The sequence below is a fragment of the Suricata suricatta genome, chromosome 7, assembly GCF_006229205.1.
Source record: "Suricata suricatta isolate VVHF042 chromosome 7, meerkat_22Aug2017_6uvM2_HiC, whole genome shotgun sequence".
NCBI classification, from domain to species: Eukaryota; Metazoa; Chordata; class Mammalia; order Carnivora; family Herpestidae; genus Suricata; species Suricata suricatta.
In genome coordinates, this window is record NC_043706.1 from 21,403,991 (window position 1) to 21,421,751 (window position 17,761).

Genomic DNA, 17,761 nt, shown 5'->3' on the forward strand with positions numbered 1-17,761 from the left:
TCCTTATGTTCTCATTGCATTTATTTTTCTGGGGTTTTTTTTTTTTTTCTATTTAGGCTTAAAAAGTTGGAGATCCATAAACCCTTAGAAAGACAGGCAATTTGATTAAATAGTACACAAATGGATCTTAAAACCATCCGTCCCCTCGCCTGTCTGTGCTGGAGAACTGGGAAGCCAAACAGAGCTATAAAAACTGCTCTGTGCAGCCCAGCAACTCTGCCTCCCGCAGCCGCCGCCCGCGGCCCCCTCTGGCCGGGCGCTTGCTGAATCCTGGCGCGGGCAGACATTACTGTAAGTCATCACCGCTCACTTCTGCAGCATCCTGAAAAGAAAACACTCTCAGATGCTGGATCTGGCCTTTCTCTCTCACGCGGGCTTCCTGCTCTTTGCTTTGCTGTCAGGTCCACGGTCCCCCAGGAGGTGACGCGGTGGCAGGAAGCAGGGCACCTCCAGGCCTAATCTCCATGTGTTCTCAAGGAGGAGGCCTGTGGGGGAAGACTTCCTGGAGTTTTCTCTGTCATCTTAGCCCACTGCCCGGGTCCCCCAGGTCTTTCTTCTCACTACTCACTTCATTTCCCAACAGGGGACTACATTCAGATCATCAAAGAAAGAGCCTTGCTTTGGGAAGGCATATGCTAATGAGGTTGGGCCTGGAATCCAGAGCCCCACTCTGCTGATCTCTTAGGGTGCCCCCCTTTCCTGCTCTGCCTGGGCCTTAGACGTCACCGAGAGCACCTCCCCTTTCCTCCCCCGCCTCCCATCCCCATCTGCGGTGCATCAGGAAAGCAACCAAGCAGCCTGTTTGCCTTTCTCTTTCAACACTGCCACTGATCAGAAATCCAGAAGAGTTCAGCTGCTGAGGCGGCTGCTTCAGCCTTCTTAGGACACATGGGAGAATGGAAGAATTAGAACTTCAGTGCCCCCAAGAGGTGGGATGGATTGAAAACATAGGTGCAAAAAAAGGTTTAGGTGGATGCATAAAGTGACCAGTTTCTAGAATTTTCAAAGGGATCTAGGAATTACTTATATGTAAGCCTCTGCTATGTGCCAAAGAGAAAGATGAAGCAAATAGGGTCCTTGCTTCAAAGAGCTCTCACAGTCTTGGAAGGAGGTGGGCACAGCCTGTAGGTGAGAGATCCCTACCCACACACAGTGAGGACCTTCTGCCTCCCACAGCTTTAAGACCTTTCTCAGCAGGGGGCGAACACAAAGGAACACAAATCAGACTCCATGGGTGTTACAGAGTAATGCACACATTTACTAGAAACTTCTTGAGGGGGGCTTTGAAGCCCTGAGGGGTTGGGCATTGCATAGAACAGCACAGTGAAGACTTACAGGAAAAATTCCTCTTACCCATCTCCCTCTCTGGTTCTAAGCCTCAACGTGAGGGCTGAAAGATTTCTTCTCTCTTAGAAGAGACAGCCTCCTGCTGTTTGGCTGTCGCCTTCTCTTTTGTCAACCTCACACCACATTGCCCCCCACAGCCAGCCCCATTGAGGCTGTCTTCCTTCTTTCATTCTCTTGGCCCCTCTCAGTTTCTACACCCACTTCCCCCATCAGCCAAAGGACAGGGGACCTCCTTCCTGATAGGGCTAAACTTCACTTGAGATTTCTGCTCCCTAAGAACAGGGAAGGTTAATCTCTCTCAACTTTGTGACTGAAATCTCCCACCCCTCAGTGGTCTGGGAAATGACTTATTACAGAGACCATCCTTCCCCCACATGCCTTAGGTAAGACCCGTTGTTACAGGCCGAAGGTATCACCTCAATATTCGTATCTTAACATCTTGAGTTTCTAATCCCCAGTACCTCAGAATGGAACTGTATTTGGAGATAGGGTTTTAAAGAGGGGATTCAGTTAAAATTAGATCATAAAAACAGGGCCCTAATCCACTATGACTGGTGTCCTTATAAGAACAGGAGGTCAGGACACAGGCATAAACAGAGGGACAACCATGTGAAAACACAGGGAAAAGACGGTCATCTATAACCCAAGGAGAGAGGCCTCAGAAGAAACCAACCTTGACAACACCTTGATCTCAGACTTCCAGCCTCCATATCTGTGGGAAATCAATTCCTGTTGTTTAAGCTCCTTGGTTTATAGTGTTTGCTATGGGTGCCCTACGTCTCACCATCCAATCTTTCTCGTGACTCATGGATGGTTCCATTGTCTACCTGTGACAAGACTGGACACAGAGCCTCCAAATTCCCATCTTCCTTTCATAAATGGTTAGCTGAACTGTTCCATCCCCCTAAACTGGCTAGACACAGAGGTAGACCTACCTTGGTCAGCTAACAGACAGACTCCTCCTGATTACAAAATCATCCCAACTGTGAAATGACCCACCTGTGACATGTCTACTCCTCCTTAGAATGTCTAGACAAACCACTGGGGAGACTGTCTGGTCTTTGGATCTGGGGTGTTCTCTCTAATACAAGAGTCTGAGTAAAATTAGTGCCCTTACTTACTTTGTCTTCTGTCCTTTTTTTTTTTCTCATGTTTATTAATTTTTGAGAGACAGAGACAGAGGAACAGAGAGTGAGCTTGGGGAGGGGCAGAGAGAGAGGAAGACACAGAATCTGAAGCAGGCTCTAGGCTCTGAGATGTCAGCACAGAGCCTGATATGGGGTTTGAACCCACAACCTGAGAGATCATGACCTGAGTCAAAGTCAGACGCTTAACTGACTGAGCCACCCAGGTGCCCTGCTTTGTCTTCGGTCTTTGACAGTTTGGTCCTGGAAGCCTGCCTGGACCTTGTCTTCTCCTCCTGGATGCTGAAACCCCTCCATCCTGTTGGGTTCTTTTCTCACCTGGAGTTCCAGGGATCCCACGTGAGCCTGGTTCTTGGTCCCCTGCTCTAGACATTCATCCATGATAGCATGGTAAGGACTTGACTTCAATTCTCGGTTTGAGTGCTCTTTTGGTTGTGATTTTTTGTTGTTGTTGTCTTTTGTTTAACCTTGGTAAAATGAAACCTCTGAATCTACTTCTCTGCTCTTTCTGAAAAACCCCTCTGATTATATGCTTCACCACTACGGTGACAATTCAGTTCCTTACCTTAAAAAATGGCACAGTTTCAACTGAGAACAATTCAGAACTACAGTGGCCCCTCTGGGGCACCTAGACTCTCTTTAAACATTGAGGGCTTTAAGATCTCTGCTCCTCCAAGGTCAGCTCATTTTGCTTTACAAAGAGGCCGAAAAATTAGACAATGTCTCCAGTCCATCTCAAACAGTGCTTAAGAATTTCTCTCTCACCACCAGCTCTCTGCTCCTGCTCCTTCTTCCCCCTCAACGAAACCTCATAACCCTTTCCTTGCCCAGTACCTTCTACATGCCCCACTCTTGTGCCTCCCATACCCACTATTGCCTCTTAGCCTGCAGATTCTTTTTTCTTTCTTCAGCCCATTGTCTTCCCCATCATCCCTCCCTGGCCCCACTAAACTTCTCTATTCCCAACTCCCCATCATAACCCATACATTAGCATTTCTCACCTGCAATGGAACCCTAATGACCTGAAGGCTCACTGCACAAGGACTTACTCAGATTAAAATGCTGTTGTTAAGGATTTTCCAGACAGTAAGAGTAGGGAAGTGTTTACAGTCAATTCAGACTGGTCCTCAGGGCATCTTTGCCTGCAATTCCTGATTTATAACAATTTGTGCAGCTGTGTTCCAGAGATGCCACTGTATGGTTTGGAAAAGCCGAATGGGCTTCACAAGGACCTTCAAAAAAATCAAAATACCGCTGAGACTTAGAGGCTAAAACCACCTGAAAGAAACTTTAGAATCCATTCTCAATGTTTTCTCTCAAAAATTGATGGCCAAATATACAAGGTTGCAGGTGACAAAGAGATGAACCCACCTCTATGGACATAGACTAGAAAATGTGGGGAAGAACTACTTCAGTCTTGCTCTTGCCAACTAACCACTCTTGGTTACTAATTTTGTAGATGGCTAACAACCAGAAATTAGAGAAAAACATAGTGTAAATAAACAGAATGCTCCTCTCTCTGAAAATCTACACTCGTTCAACACCATGGAGACACCATTGCAGAGAAGGTCAAATCAACACAGTGCAAACCAAAGTCTCCACAACTTAACTAATTAGAAGAAGCAAGTCAGGGCAGCCTGCTTCCTTCAGAACTCCCCATAGACAGAGACACTTGCAGATAACGTCAGTAAAGAGGCTATCGGACTTGGGATTGCCTGGCTTTAAAATGCAGAAGAGAACAAGAATCCAAAATATATCTCCCTGATGACTTTCTCTGAGGGACCCTCCCCCTGTGTCAACTCTAACATGCAAGAGGAAACAATCATTCACATGAATGAGCACCCCACCCCTTTCTTCATGAGCCAAATAGAACACATTCTGCCATTAACACCTTTTATTTCTTACCACCCTCCCTTGTACAAAAGCTGTACTATGGAGAGACTGATAATTGCCCACATGACTGTCTTTCTTGAACCTCTTCCTGTCTCACTAGGATCCTTTACTACCCAGTACAGCTTTCTGCTCAGTAACACTTCTTGAATAGTTTCCAGCTGGAGTCTCAGTGTTCTTTGCTCCCACAACAATCTCACCCTTGAAGTCCCCTAGCACCCTGCTCACACCTTTTTCCTTTAATGGCTCTCATCAGCCATCAGATTTTTCTTACTCCTGTCAAAATTCCCAACCCCATTTAAACCATCAAGTACAAACTATATACTTGACTTTCTTTGAGCTGCTCACTCCATTGACACAGACCTAATCTGGGAGGCTGAACTTCTTCAAGTAGAAAAAGAACCACTCTCAACACTGCCATAATATCCTCTAAAAACAATAATTCTTTAAGGTCTCTGACTTATAATTCCAGGTCTCCTTAACAAGGGAGTCTTAGTCCCAACAACCAGTTCCTGTAATACCTCCATCCTCCCTGTGAAGAAGCCAAATGGGATACCACTTAGTCCAAGGCTTGTGGGCAATCAGCAGAACAGTTGCTCTCAGGTTTTCTCTAGTTCTGAAGGACCCCAGCCATCCTGGCCTCTCTCCACCCAGCACCACCTGCCTCATGGATATTAGCTTATGTTTTCTGCTTTTGCCAGTATATTTTTCAACACTTTCTCATAATATCTTTTGACTTCATACGGAAAAGTCAAGAACACATATGGTCCATCCTGTCTCAGGGGTTTACTGAGGTCCTTACTTATTTGTCTAGGGCCTTAAATACAGACCTGAAAGATCCAACCCTCCCCGGCAGTTCTGTCTTTATACAATATGTAGATGACATTTTTTTCTGCTCTCCTGATTTTTAACAGCTCATTTATCACTGCCCACTGTTTATTCCAGCTCTTGCCTGAAAGGGTTATAAGCACTCTAGAAACAGAATGCAATGCTACAGTCCTCAGTGCGTTACCTTAGGGCATGATATCTCTCAAGAGAGAAGATTTTACCCCCTAAACGAATTAACACTACCATCAATTTCTCTCTCCCTGAAACCAAAAGGTGACTCCAAGACTTTCTAAGATCTTGCCTGAAAGGGTTCCACCTTTGGATTCCCTGGATTGGACTTATTATCCTTTCCCATTTTTATAAGCAAAAGGGAAGAACATGCATTTGGGTCCCCATGCTATGTGCTCCTACCCAATGTGCTTTTGGAGTTGTACATGATTGTGTTATGCTATGGAAACAGAGTGAGTCACCCACCAAAAATGGAACCCAAATCACTGGCCTATTAGTGGCTCTACCCAAGGAATTAAAGATTCTTAAAATTGAATCTCACAAGAGTAGCCACCCCCCCAAATTAAAGAAAACTCCCTTGTGTGACAAATATACTATAATAGCTGCTTCCCAAGAAAAACTTTCTTAATCACCTGCATACTTCCCATTGTTCAACCTTTAGAGATGGAAACTCTACTTCAGAAGCTCAGGACACATGAATTGCCAACACTTAAGCCTGATAAAACTAATTGGAAATATGCTGGATATTTGATCCACTCAGATGGGCTTTGGAGATGCCCAGATGGTCACTTGGTCTCTTCTCTGTCCCTTACCTGAACATTGGTCCAGAGCCTCCATTAGATTGCACATCATGGAAAAGGTAAAGTCTCCTCCTAATGGTGAGAATGCTTCTGCCTTCATATTGAGCAAGTTCTGTCAAGTTGGCCCATGGGTCAGAAATGCTGGTAAAATACTGGTGAAAATGTAAATGTAAGACAAAGATAAGAGCCAGCTCCCTCTGCCCTTGTCTCCATTGACAAGTAGACTGTATCCACTCCCTGAAATGCCACGAGCATGAACATGTTCTAACCTTAGTCTTGTGTTAAGATAATTAGTTTGTGTGTATGTGTGTGTGTGTGTGTGTGTGTGTGTGTGTGTGTTGTTTTTTTGTTTGTTTGTTTGTTTTTGGTTTTGTTTTCTGTTTTCAAACTACCAGGCAACTGCTGCCATTGTAGCTTCTACTACAAAGAATTTTGTCACTTGCAGGATCCCTTTTTTCCTCTCTAGTGATAGAGGAACTCATTGCATTGCTGGGGGTATGTAGAACATTCAACAAATATTTCCTTTCTCATAAAAATAGCACTGTCCTTATTGTCTTCAATCCTCTGAAAAAATAGAAATCAGTCAATGGAGTTCTTAACTCAAGTTCATCAAGCTCACTGAGAAAGTCAGCCTGCCTTGGCCCAAAGTCTTGTCTTTGGCCCTGATGATTCGTTCCTTCTCCCTCTCCAGTCAGCATTGATTATTTCCTTATGAGATAATTGCCAGGCCAATAAAGATCCCCTGCTACCTTGGAAGATCCTAATCTGATATAATCCAATATCCTTAAATCCTGCCAAGGTCTTATTAAATATTCTCATACTTAACACCAGCAGGCTACATTTATTTTTCCCCAGACACCCGAGCAGCCCTTACCTGATCTTCAGATTTGAAACCCACTTGAACCAGGAGGAATGGACCTTACCTTGCCCTCTGAACCACCATATTGCTGCATTACTACATGGAGTACAACCTTGGGTTTATGTTTCACAATTAAAAAATTACACACTTTGGGAGTACCTGGGTGGCTCAGTTGGTTAAGCATCCAATTCATGATTTTGGCTCAGGACCACATTGGGCTTTGCACTGACAATGTAGAGACTGCTTGAAATTCCCTTTCTCCCCCTCTCTCTGCCCCTTCCCCATTCTCTCTCATTCTCTCTCAATAAATAAATAAACTTAAAACTAAAATAAATAAATAAATAAATATAAGCCTTGCTCTGAATGGCAATCCATTCTAAGTGAGAGACCTTAAACCAAGGTTCCATGAAAGCCCCTGGAAGCAGATGAGACCACAAAGGAGGCTGCTTTCACAAGACTGTCAGAACAGGCAAATGGCATCACAAGTATTGAGCATGCATCCTGTCCAGAGTTGCACAGGTAGACCTTGTTTTATTGTGCTTTGCAGATATTGAATTTTTTTACAAATTGAAGGTCAGTGGAAACCTTTTGTTAAACAAGTCTATTGGTGCCATTTTTACAACACATTTGCTCACTTCCAGTCTCCGTGTCACATTTTGGTAATTCTCACAACAGCTCAAACTTCAAACTTTTTCATTATTTTTGTATTTGTTATGGTGATTTCTGATCAGTGATTATGACTGGCTAAAAGTTCAAATGATGGTTAGCATTTTTTTTTAGCAATAAAGTATTTTCTAAATTAAGATATGACTTTTTAAGACACAATACTATTTCATACATAGTAGGCTACATTATAGTGTAAACGTAACTTTTATATTCACTGGGGAAGAAAATTTCAATTGACTTGCTTTATTGTGATATTTGCTTTATTGCACTGGCCCGGCACTGAACTCACAATATCTCCAAGATATGTCTGTAAATAGTATTGTGCAGCCATTGACCTAACATGATTCAATCATATATCATGATCCAGTGGCCCCAAAAACTTTTCCTACAGCTGAATTTGTTCACAGAGGCCAAATCTGAGCTGACAACCTTATATCTGGTGATTGAATCTGGACTAACGGTGGTGCACATCTGGACATCCCCAGTGCCTCATTTGTCCACCACAGCTTCATGACTGTGTTGAACCAGAGGAGAGACAAGTAATACTGAACTTTACTTGAGTCCTGTGCTTCTAGAAAACAGTGAAGGCTAATACCCTAAACTTTTGTTCTCCAAAATCTCCTATGCTTTTGTATTCTTGGAAACAGCTTATTGCAAAGAACAGCCCTTCCCCATGACTTAGATAAGACCAGCTGTCCACTTGTTTTGTGACCCCTATAAGAATCATGGATGACCCTTTAGTTTACCTGTGACAAGGTCAGACACAGGCCCTCCAAAGTCCATCTTTGTTTCAGAAATGATTACTGAAGTCTTTGTCTTCCCAAATGAGGTACCCACAGAGCTAGACATTTCTTGTTCAGCTGACTTATTTCTCCTACCTGTGACTTGTCTACTCTCTCTATAAATATCTAGACAAAACCACTGCTGAGACACTCTGGACCATAGATCTGGGATGCTCTCCCTACTGCAATGAGAAACTAACATCTATTGAGCACTTAGCATTGGTCAGGCACTATTCTGAGGACTATATATTATCTCACTTAACACAACAATTGTATGAGGTAGATATTATGTTTCATAAGAGGAAAACAAGGTTAAGTAACTTGCCTTGTGTCTCATGAAAGAAAATGGCATATTTGAGGTACAAATACTGCATTCTTTCTTTACAGTCTGAACTATGGCCATGAATTCTCATACGTTAAGTATTTATATACTTGTTTTGGCATATTAGTAACAGAAATTGAAAGTGCTCTGCAAAGCCAGGAATTAAGAGGTGCAGGAAGGCTTACAAGAAGGTGGCATTTAAAGATCATGTGGAAGTCTGGAAAAGCCTTTGATGAGCAGAGATGGAGAAAGGATGCTGCAGGCTAAGAACAGGCTCATGTCCATCAGACAATGGAATCAGGCTCTGGACTCAGGATAGCTTTTTGGAACTAAGTCGTAGGTTGAGGAATCATGCGTATAGAAGTGCTGGGGGACATTGAGAGTTTTTTCAGAGTAGCAGTGAAACTGGCAGTCACATGGCCATGAATTGATGAGTTAGCAGGACAAGGCAGAAAGTACTGAACACTTCTTTGAGAAATGTGATAGCAAAAATGTAGAGGAAATATTTAAAAAATTGAAGAGTTAGTTGGGTCCAGCAAGTACCTAAAACATACATGTCATGGTGACATTTATAACCCATAGAAATAGACATTGAGCTTTACCATTCTTCCAGGCACTGAGCTAAATACAACACTATCAGATCCTTCCCCAGATCCTATTGAGTGGCTACCATAACCGTTTCCATGTTAGAGATGAGGATGGTGAAGCTCAGAAAGGTTAACAGGAACTTTCAGGTCATAGAGTCAGTGGAACTGTCATCCATACATTGCCAGTGGGACTCTAAATTGATACAGCTACCTTTCTAAAAGGTTTGGCAATTAAAAATAATTTTTTTTAATATTTATTTATTTTTGAGAAAGGGAGAGACAGAGCATGAGCAGGGAAGGGGCAGAGAGAGACACACACACAGAGAGAATCCGAAGCAGCCTCTAGGCTCTGAGCTGTTAGCACAGAGCTTGACGTGGGGCTCAAACTTGTCAGCCATGGCTCAACAGTGTGCCAAAGTTGGACACTCAACAGACTGAGCCACCTAGTGCCCCAAAGGTTTGGTAATTTTTATAAGGTTAAACATATACTTACCAAAGGACCTAGCATTTGCTATCTGAGGAATTTGTTCTCTCCAAGAGAAATGTAAACATGTCCATATAGAGTCTTGATATCTAGTGTTCATAATAGTTTTGTTCATAGTAGCACCAAATTGGAGACAACCCAATTGCCCATCAATAGGTGAATGGATTAACAAGTTGGGGCATAGCCATAAACTATGTCACTGGTTTCCAATAAAAAGGAACAAACTACTGATAGAGGCAACCACTAGGGATGAACTGCAAAGGCATTATAATAAGAGGAAGAAGCCAGATACAATAAGAGTACATATAGCATGATTTAGTTTATAACCAACTCTTGAAAAGATAAATCCATCTACAGTAACAAATCAGAACAGGGGCTAAGTGTGGAGAGTATTGGCTGGGAAGTGAATATTTCTGGAAGGACTGAAAAATCCTTTACCTTCATTGTGAAGGCAATTACACAGGTATGCATTTGTCAAATAGGAACATTTTGTTGTATGTAAATTACACTTCAATAAAACTGATATAAACTTAAAGAAAAAAAGAATGAGGCACATGAACTGACATGAAATACTTCAAAAATAAGTCACAGAAAAATAAACCTAGAATAACTTTAAAAATAATATAATTTTAGGGACATCTGGGTGGCTCAGTCAGTTAAACATCTGACTCTTAGTCTCGGCTCAAGTAATGATCTCATGGTTTGTGAGTTTGAGCCCCACGTCAGACTCTGTGCTGACAGTGCAGAGCTTGCTTGGGATTCTGTCTCTCTCTCTCTCTGCCCTTCCCTACCTCACAAATGGAAAGAAAGAAAGAAAGAAAGAAAGAAAGAAAGAAAGAAAGAAAGAAAGAAAGAAAAGAAGAAACTTAAAAAAATACAATTTTAATTAGTTTCTTATCTATGTAAATACATGGAAAAGGATCCAGGAAAATTGTTAACAAAGTGATAACTGAATGTCACCCAAGGGCAAAGGAGAAAGATGGAGGGGGCTTCTCACTAACAATAAATATATGTCCACTCTGTATTGTTAGGTTTTTATAATAATATGCATGTATTTAAAAATTTTTATTTTATATTTTTTACATTTATTTTTTATTTTATTAATTTTATTTTGTTGCTTTTATTTTTAGAGAGAGAAAGTGAGAGAGCATGAGTGGGACAGAAGGAGAGGGAATCTTAAGCAGTCTCCACTCTTGGCAAAGAGCCTGATGTGGGGCTTGATCTTCTGACCCTGGCATTGTGGCCCGAGTGGAAACCAAGAGTCAGATGTTCAACTGACTGAGTCACCCAGGTGCCCCCATAGTATGTGCATATTGTTTGTATACTGGCATTAAAAAAAGAAAAAAGAAAAACACAGACACAGACACAAAGGCACCTGTCCCATGAATCTGAGCCCAGTTTTGACTATAGAGCCGGAGGCCAGAGCCAGCTGTGAAGGACACAGCTACAGGCTGAAGAGCAGGCTGTTCCAGTGGCCACTTTGCATGCTCTTCTGGGTTCTGGCCACCATGGGTTGAAAGATCATGTGAAAACACTAAACCAGAAAACACTAAATGCTTCAGACTCTCTCACTCTCCAATAATATTTAGCTGCAAAGCCAGAGCAATGTTGAATCTTTTTTTCTTGTAAGTGTTTTCTAATGACAACAAAATAATTTCCTCTAGTAGTTTCCTCTAGATCCATGGTTCTCCATAAAGGACAATTTTGTCTCTCAGGAGACATCTGGCAGTGTCTGGAGACCTTTCCAATGTCACAAGCTGAGGAAAGAGGGTGTTTTGGCATCTTGTGGGTTAGAGGCCAGGGATGCTGCTCTACATCATGTAGAGCCCAGGGAAGCCCCCACACAAAGGATTATCCTGCCTGAAATGTTGACAGTATGGAGGCTGAGAAATCCTGATGTAGCACTCTCCAATCTTATTAAAAAAATAAAAGTTCGCTTTAATGATGGAGATTGATTCTTACAGTTGTGTTCTGCTTTAAATATTACATGAACCAGGGGTGCTGGGTGGCTGAGTGGATTAAGCATCCGACTCTTGGTTTTGACTCATGAATTCAAGCCCTGTCTCAGGCTCTGCTCTGATGGGGCAGGACCTGCTTGAAATTCTCTCTCTTTCCTCTCTCTGTTTGTGCTCTCTCTACATGTAAGTAGATAAGTAACTAAGTAAATAAATAAATATTACATGGATCATAATATGGAAATAGAAACAAAATAGGTGTCTTCTTGTTTCTGGACAAAAGTTGGTCTTGGGCATGTACATGTAGGGCAACTCTGGGAAGTTAGGAAATGTGTTGGTAAAAGGTGAAAGATTTATGCGATCTGAAGAGAAACCAGAGTATTAGGAAATGTGTTGGAAGAGAACTTGGCAATGATTATGGTGCCCTGGGTTCCAGCTCTGGCTCCTACATGCCCCTGCTCTGTATTTCTGGGGGTGCCGCTGTCCTGGATGGGGGGACTGAAGCACCTTCAGCTCTCTGCTGGCTCCACAGTCTTTATTCTCTAACAGGTCCAGGCATGAGCCAGTTTGGAGTGTGGCAAAAGCACAACAACATGTAATGGAAGGAGGAAGAGGAATTTTTTCCAGCACTTCCCCACCACTCCCAGCGTGTGCTCCTCATGTGACTCGCTTCCTCTCTTCTGCTGAGAAAGGAGGAGGTCAGCCCCGCAGGCAGGCCGGGGGGTGAGGTCCCAGCTTGGGGACTGGTCGTGTGACAATGGACTGGGCAGAGGGAACTCTGCAGGGCTTGTGTTCACAGCAGGTCCAGGAGGAGCAGTTGCTTGCCAGTATTCTCAAAGAAACTCTCAAAGGAGTGGTGACCAGCCTTGGACATTTCAATGTCACTCTTTAAAAAGAGCTATACTTTTTCCCAGGGTGAATTCTAGCTCTTAAGGTATTTCTTTTTAGAGTCATTCCAGAAGCTAATATTTTTCCATAATTTTAATGAAAGAGATTTGCATTTGTGCTTTTGTTTTGTTTCAGAAGCAAGTAAGAGTAGGTGCTGTTTTTAAATATATATATTAAATTATTTTTATAGGTAATGTATGCACATGGTAAGAGGTGTAAATTTTACAAAGGGTGCACAGTGAAAAATAAGTCCTCCTCCCAGCACTGGGGCAAATAATCTTGTTTTCTTCACAAAGCGATCTTCGGGAGACTAACCAAGTTGGAGAGCAGTTGCTATAGCTGTTGCTTTAGGAAAGGAGACTGGGGGCACCAGCCAGCCAGCAGCAGCTGGATGGAACTGCTTCTAGGAAGAGGATATTATGTTCTGGCCAGACTTTTACAGGGTAATAAACTATTGCACACAACTCAGGTAGTTGCTCTGCTGTTCGGTGATAAAAGAAAGCGGGGAAAAGTCAAGAGATAGGAACAAAGCAAGAAATTGAGGCTTTGGGAGGTATAAGCTGGAGTTTTACTGGGATTTCTTCTGAAATAGTCCACAAAGGTGTATTAGACAACCACGTCTGTCTTCCTTTCTATGTCATCATTTTCAGAGTATGTGGCTGGCCAACAGGGAAGTGACATGAATTAGAAAGGATTGCACAGGATTCCTCTGTCTTTGGTGTCTTCTGAGAACTTTGCAGTCTTCTTTCTGAGTTCAAAGCAATTTTTGGTTTGCATAGAAAGCATGGCTTCCAGGGGCCATCAGTGCCTTGACTTACTCAGCATAGGCTTATCATGTTTACCTGGCCCTGGCCTTGAGTCTCACTGGACTCCCAGGCCTGTGGGACCATCCACTGGGATTCTGTGCTCATGGGCATCACAAACATTGCATATAAATGGGGCAGCAGGGAAGGGCAGCCATGCACATTGTGTATATCTCCTCTTTTCCTAGGCATGCTTCACTGCCCTACAGAAAGAACTTCACTCACAAAACCTGAGTTCAAAGATAATATTTTTAAAATTTTCAAGATGGTGCCAGCAAAGCATAAAACAAGTGTAGGGCCCCTCCAAGCACTGAGTCCTGGACAGCTGCACAGACTGACGGGCCCGCAGTGTGATGTGAAACCAGGGCTGCTAAGGCATCTTGAAACCAGGAGATGAGCTGCCTGAGGCCAACTCTAACACCCTGAGGACTGGAGAGCCAAGAGCTGGAAGGAACTGGGGTTCCTGATGACATTGCCAAACCACAGTTTTAATCCCTTTGGAGCTTGCTGGACATCTTATCATCTAAGATAAAAATATCCTTGTTCTTAAAGCTGGTTTGAGCTGAGCATTCTGTTACTTGCAGTGGAAAGTATTCTAACGTATACAGGCTGACATTCTGTCCATAATGAGTGATTGCCCCACTTACTGCCTTAACCCCCATCTTACCTGGCTACCTGTTGCTGCTCCATGCTGTTGACAAAGCTGGATACATAAAACCAGGGGCCACCTGATTAGTCCTGATAAGATTTGGAGCTGAAAAGCTGGAGAAGACATAGGGGACCAAGCTGGCAATCAGATTCCAGATGGAATGCCGTTCCAAACAGTTACTGAGCCAAGACGTGTGCCCTCCTTAAAGATGCTATATTTACCTTCAGTGACCTCTTTAGATAAATGGTCATCTTGTAAGGCTCACCTGTGACTTGAAGAAGCCTGGTCCAGTCACACCCGGGGTTCAGTTAACGCATCGAGTTTCACTGTCTGTGTTGGTTCCTCCTGTTTCTAACTTCAGGGTCATTTGATTTAGAAGGCTAAAAAAAAAAAAAAAAAAGCAATAGTATAGGCATAGTAACTCCAAGGCTCTCAAAATGTGACCTCAGAAATCATGAACTAAGCAATAGAGCTATAGGAAATCCTTGCAGATAATTAGACAACTCTACCAGCCTACATATGTTTACCTGCCTTTCCTGGACTTGGTAAGTGCTCACGTATGCCGAGATTGCATGACTTATAGCACAAAGGGCTCTGGGACATGTTATACAGACTGATCTTGCAGATTCAAAGCCATCCCTTTTCTTTACATGCAGGCCCTAAGCCCTGCCAACGGCCTCAGATATGGTACGAGTGTCACAGTTAAAGACTAAGGATAATGAACACAAGTAGCTGGGAAATGCTAACAATGACAACATTGTTATCAATATTCTTAAGTGCCTGCAATTCTTTGTAGAAGTTTATGGCTGGAAAAGTCCCATAGAGGTTACTTGGTCTAGCCCTACTGTTGAGGTAATTGAGACACAGGTGTGATTTGCTCAAGGTCAGCGGTTGATGCCTACCTGGGATCGGGTGTTTTGATTTCCTGCCTAGTGCTCTTTCCCCTACACCCCACCCTCTCTTATTGCTAGCTAATTTATTATAGGCTCTATTTCTACCCTTTCCTCAAATGGTTTATGTCCAGGGGATGCTCTTTTCAGGATGAGATTACACTTTTTTCCACATTACTTCCCAATCTTCTCTCCTCTTTCCCAGGGCTGTAGTTACTGCTGCTGAGTCTCCAGCTGAACCCAGTTAAGGGGGACTTACTGCCAAGTGACTTATTCCCAGAGAACAAGCCTGAGGAGCTGAGTATGAAGTAGAGTCTTGGTTATATTCTTTCTGGTATGTGTTACACATTGGCCTTGATTTAACTTTGTCGGGCTCAGAAATGTGCCCGAGTTACTCTGTAAACAACCACAAGACATCAGATTGAGAATATCATCCTATGGTTCTCTAACTGTGCTCTAGAGAACCCTAGGGGTGGCTCAGGGGTCCCTTTCTTTCAACCTGTAATAGCAGTTGAACTGGGGAGCTGAGCAGACTCAGGTTTAGGCCTTTTCCCTCTCCCCTCAGTTATTTTATTCAGTTGAGGTTCTATGTAAGGTTTCTTGTGAAGAAAGGATTTTGGTGCTATGAAATGGCTTTTAGCTCTGGCTCTAGTCTGTCATTCTCCTTTTAAATATGGAGACCATGGAGGTTCTGAAGAAAGGAAGGTGAAGCTGTACTAGATCCATGCAAAGCTGCACAACTAGGTAGAAACAGAAGCAGGGCTGGAATCCTGGTCTGATGACTCCCTCAGCACTTTGCAGAGGTGACCTGGTCCCTCCAATAAGCAGTATTTTTGGCTTGATTTTCGCTTGGCTGTTGGAACCAGCACCACGGCAGCTGCTCATCTGGAAAAAAAAAAAAGGAACAAAATCAATAGTTACCAAGTGACTACTGTGTGCCAGACACTGAAAACATGTACATTTGCTCTCTCAGAGCAGATTTAGTGGGCACCTCTTCTGTGCCAGCCACTTGGAGCAGATATCACCCCAGCAGGCCACATGGATTCTTTCCTTGTACCCTCATGACAAGGCAGCCGGGGAAATGGCTACATGTTGCAGAGGGTGGAGGCTCCAGGAGGGTGAGTGACTGACAGGGTAGCACAGCTAGGAAGCGGCAGAGCCACATTTGAACTGACATCTATTGAATTCCAGTTCTGCTGTGCTGGGCCTCGTCATGTCCTTACACTTGGTGTTCTTTCTTTCCTTTTTTTTTTTTTTTTTTTTTACAGGCTCAGGAAGTCAACAGCTGCCAGTTGCATGTGAGCCTTCCAGATATTTGAAACTTAGCAAAAAAAAAAAAAAAAAAAAAGGAAAAGGAAAAAGAACGACCATGTGAATTTTCCTTTACCTATTTGGAAAGCGGTAGGTCTCCTCTCCAGGCCTGTTCTTGGTAGGTGGGGAGGGGGCAGCCTTCACGATGTGGAGTTCCCTCATAGTCCTAATCTGTCTGCCTGTTTAGGCTTTCATGATTCACCCACATGCAGCTTAGCCCATCTCCCGCTCACAGTGGAAAACATTGCTCATCTTGCAGCTCAGCTTCAGGGTGGGTCTCAGAGCAGCTGTCTGTAGGGGCTTGGGGCCTGGGTGAGGCTGATGCTGTGCATGTGAGTCCGAGCGATGGGGTGATAACAATCAGGCGCTGTGGAGGGAGAAAGTGTGTGTGTTCACGAGTGGGGGAGGCAACCTTTGGTGAAGTTTCCAACTGTCCTTGTCTTTCAAGAGATGGTGTGTCTCAATAGAGTGCCAGCAACTTCTGAAGATATTTTGGGCTCTTTTTGTTTGGTTCTAGTTGTGGCGTCTTCCTGCTCTACTCCGTCGGCCTCTGCTCATCTCAATATCCTTTGCAGAGAGACCAGGAGTCCTTCTAAATAAATTGGACTGATATGGGTGCTGGGAGGGGAGGGTCTGTTGGAAAGAGAATAGAAAGGGAAGCACAGGGATTGTACCATCTCTACTGGGAAATGTGATAGTTGTCATGCCTTTGAATATTGGCCTTTTCAGCCTAGGACCCAGGGTCTTTCCCCCCTGCTCTTACAGGATACTGTTAGAAGCTGTTGGTGGTGATGGCTTAATGGGGACTTGGACATGGCCATGTGACTTGTACTCAAGCTTGCTTTGCAAGCTATAGAGGTAAACGCATGGTCCCTCAATTTAAAAATTAAACTCTAAATTTTTATGAAAATGTTTGAGCTTAAGTAATAAACTGAATACAGTATTCCAAGTGAGCATGAAAATTTATGAAGAAATAAAACCACAGCATCTTTTGACATCTTTCTCGTTAATTTTTAGCAGGTTATTAACTTACAATCATATTCTCTCCCATTGGAAAGAGAAAATTTTATCTATTCCTTCTAAAGATGAATGAGGTATGTCGCTCCCCTCGGTAACTCCATCTGAATATTCCATTCTTTTTAAGCAACTCCTTAGCAAAGACATAGCAACTCTTGGCAAAGTACCTCTGGGCCAACTAATGCCAAAAATGAGATCTGGGAGGCTCTTGGTAGCCCTGATGCTTGGCCAGTGGAAATAGCCTCTGCCTACCCGTCCCTATCACCTCTCACTGGGTGAGCAACTGTTAGCACCTCTCTGCTCCCCCCATCTCCAGGCAGGGCTCTATAACGATGTAGCACCTACCCCTGGGGCAGAGGCCAGCTTGTCTTCCTTACTTTGTGAGCAGAAGTATAATAGGATAGAATGAAAAAAAACATACTACCTTTTTGTGCTGTTTTCTGACCTGCATAATGCCCTAGATGATTTCCCATTAGAGGATTCCAGGTAGAATCTTGACCTGGATAAAGCAGGCTGTCCACCCCTAAGG

The 17,761-nt window shown here is 43.3% G+C and overlaps 1 long non-coding RNA gene across 4 annotated transcripts; it reads right to left on the bottom strand.

The window, feature by feature from the left end:
* On the bottom strand, positions 1-16,381 carry LOC115296902. Of its 4 annotated transcripts, XR_003911129.1 has the most exons (8): positions 16,292-16,381; positions 15,622-15,789; positions 15,164-15,300; positions 14,280-14,394; positions 14,033-14,127; positions 6,032-6,171; positions 3,542-3,724; positions 1-322 (listed from the first exon to the last, which is right to left on the bottom strand). It is a non-coding gene; the product is annotated as an uncharacterized LOC115296902 (long non-coding RNA). The 4 variants fall into 4 exon arrangements; XR_003911131.1 differs by lacking the exon at positions 15,164-15,300; XR_003911130.1 differs by lacking the exon at positions 14,033-14,127.
* Positions 16,382-17,761: the final 1,380 nt, after the last annotated feature.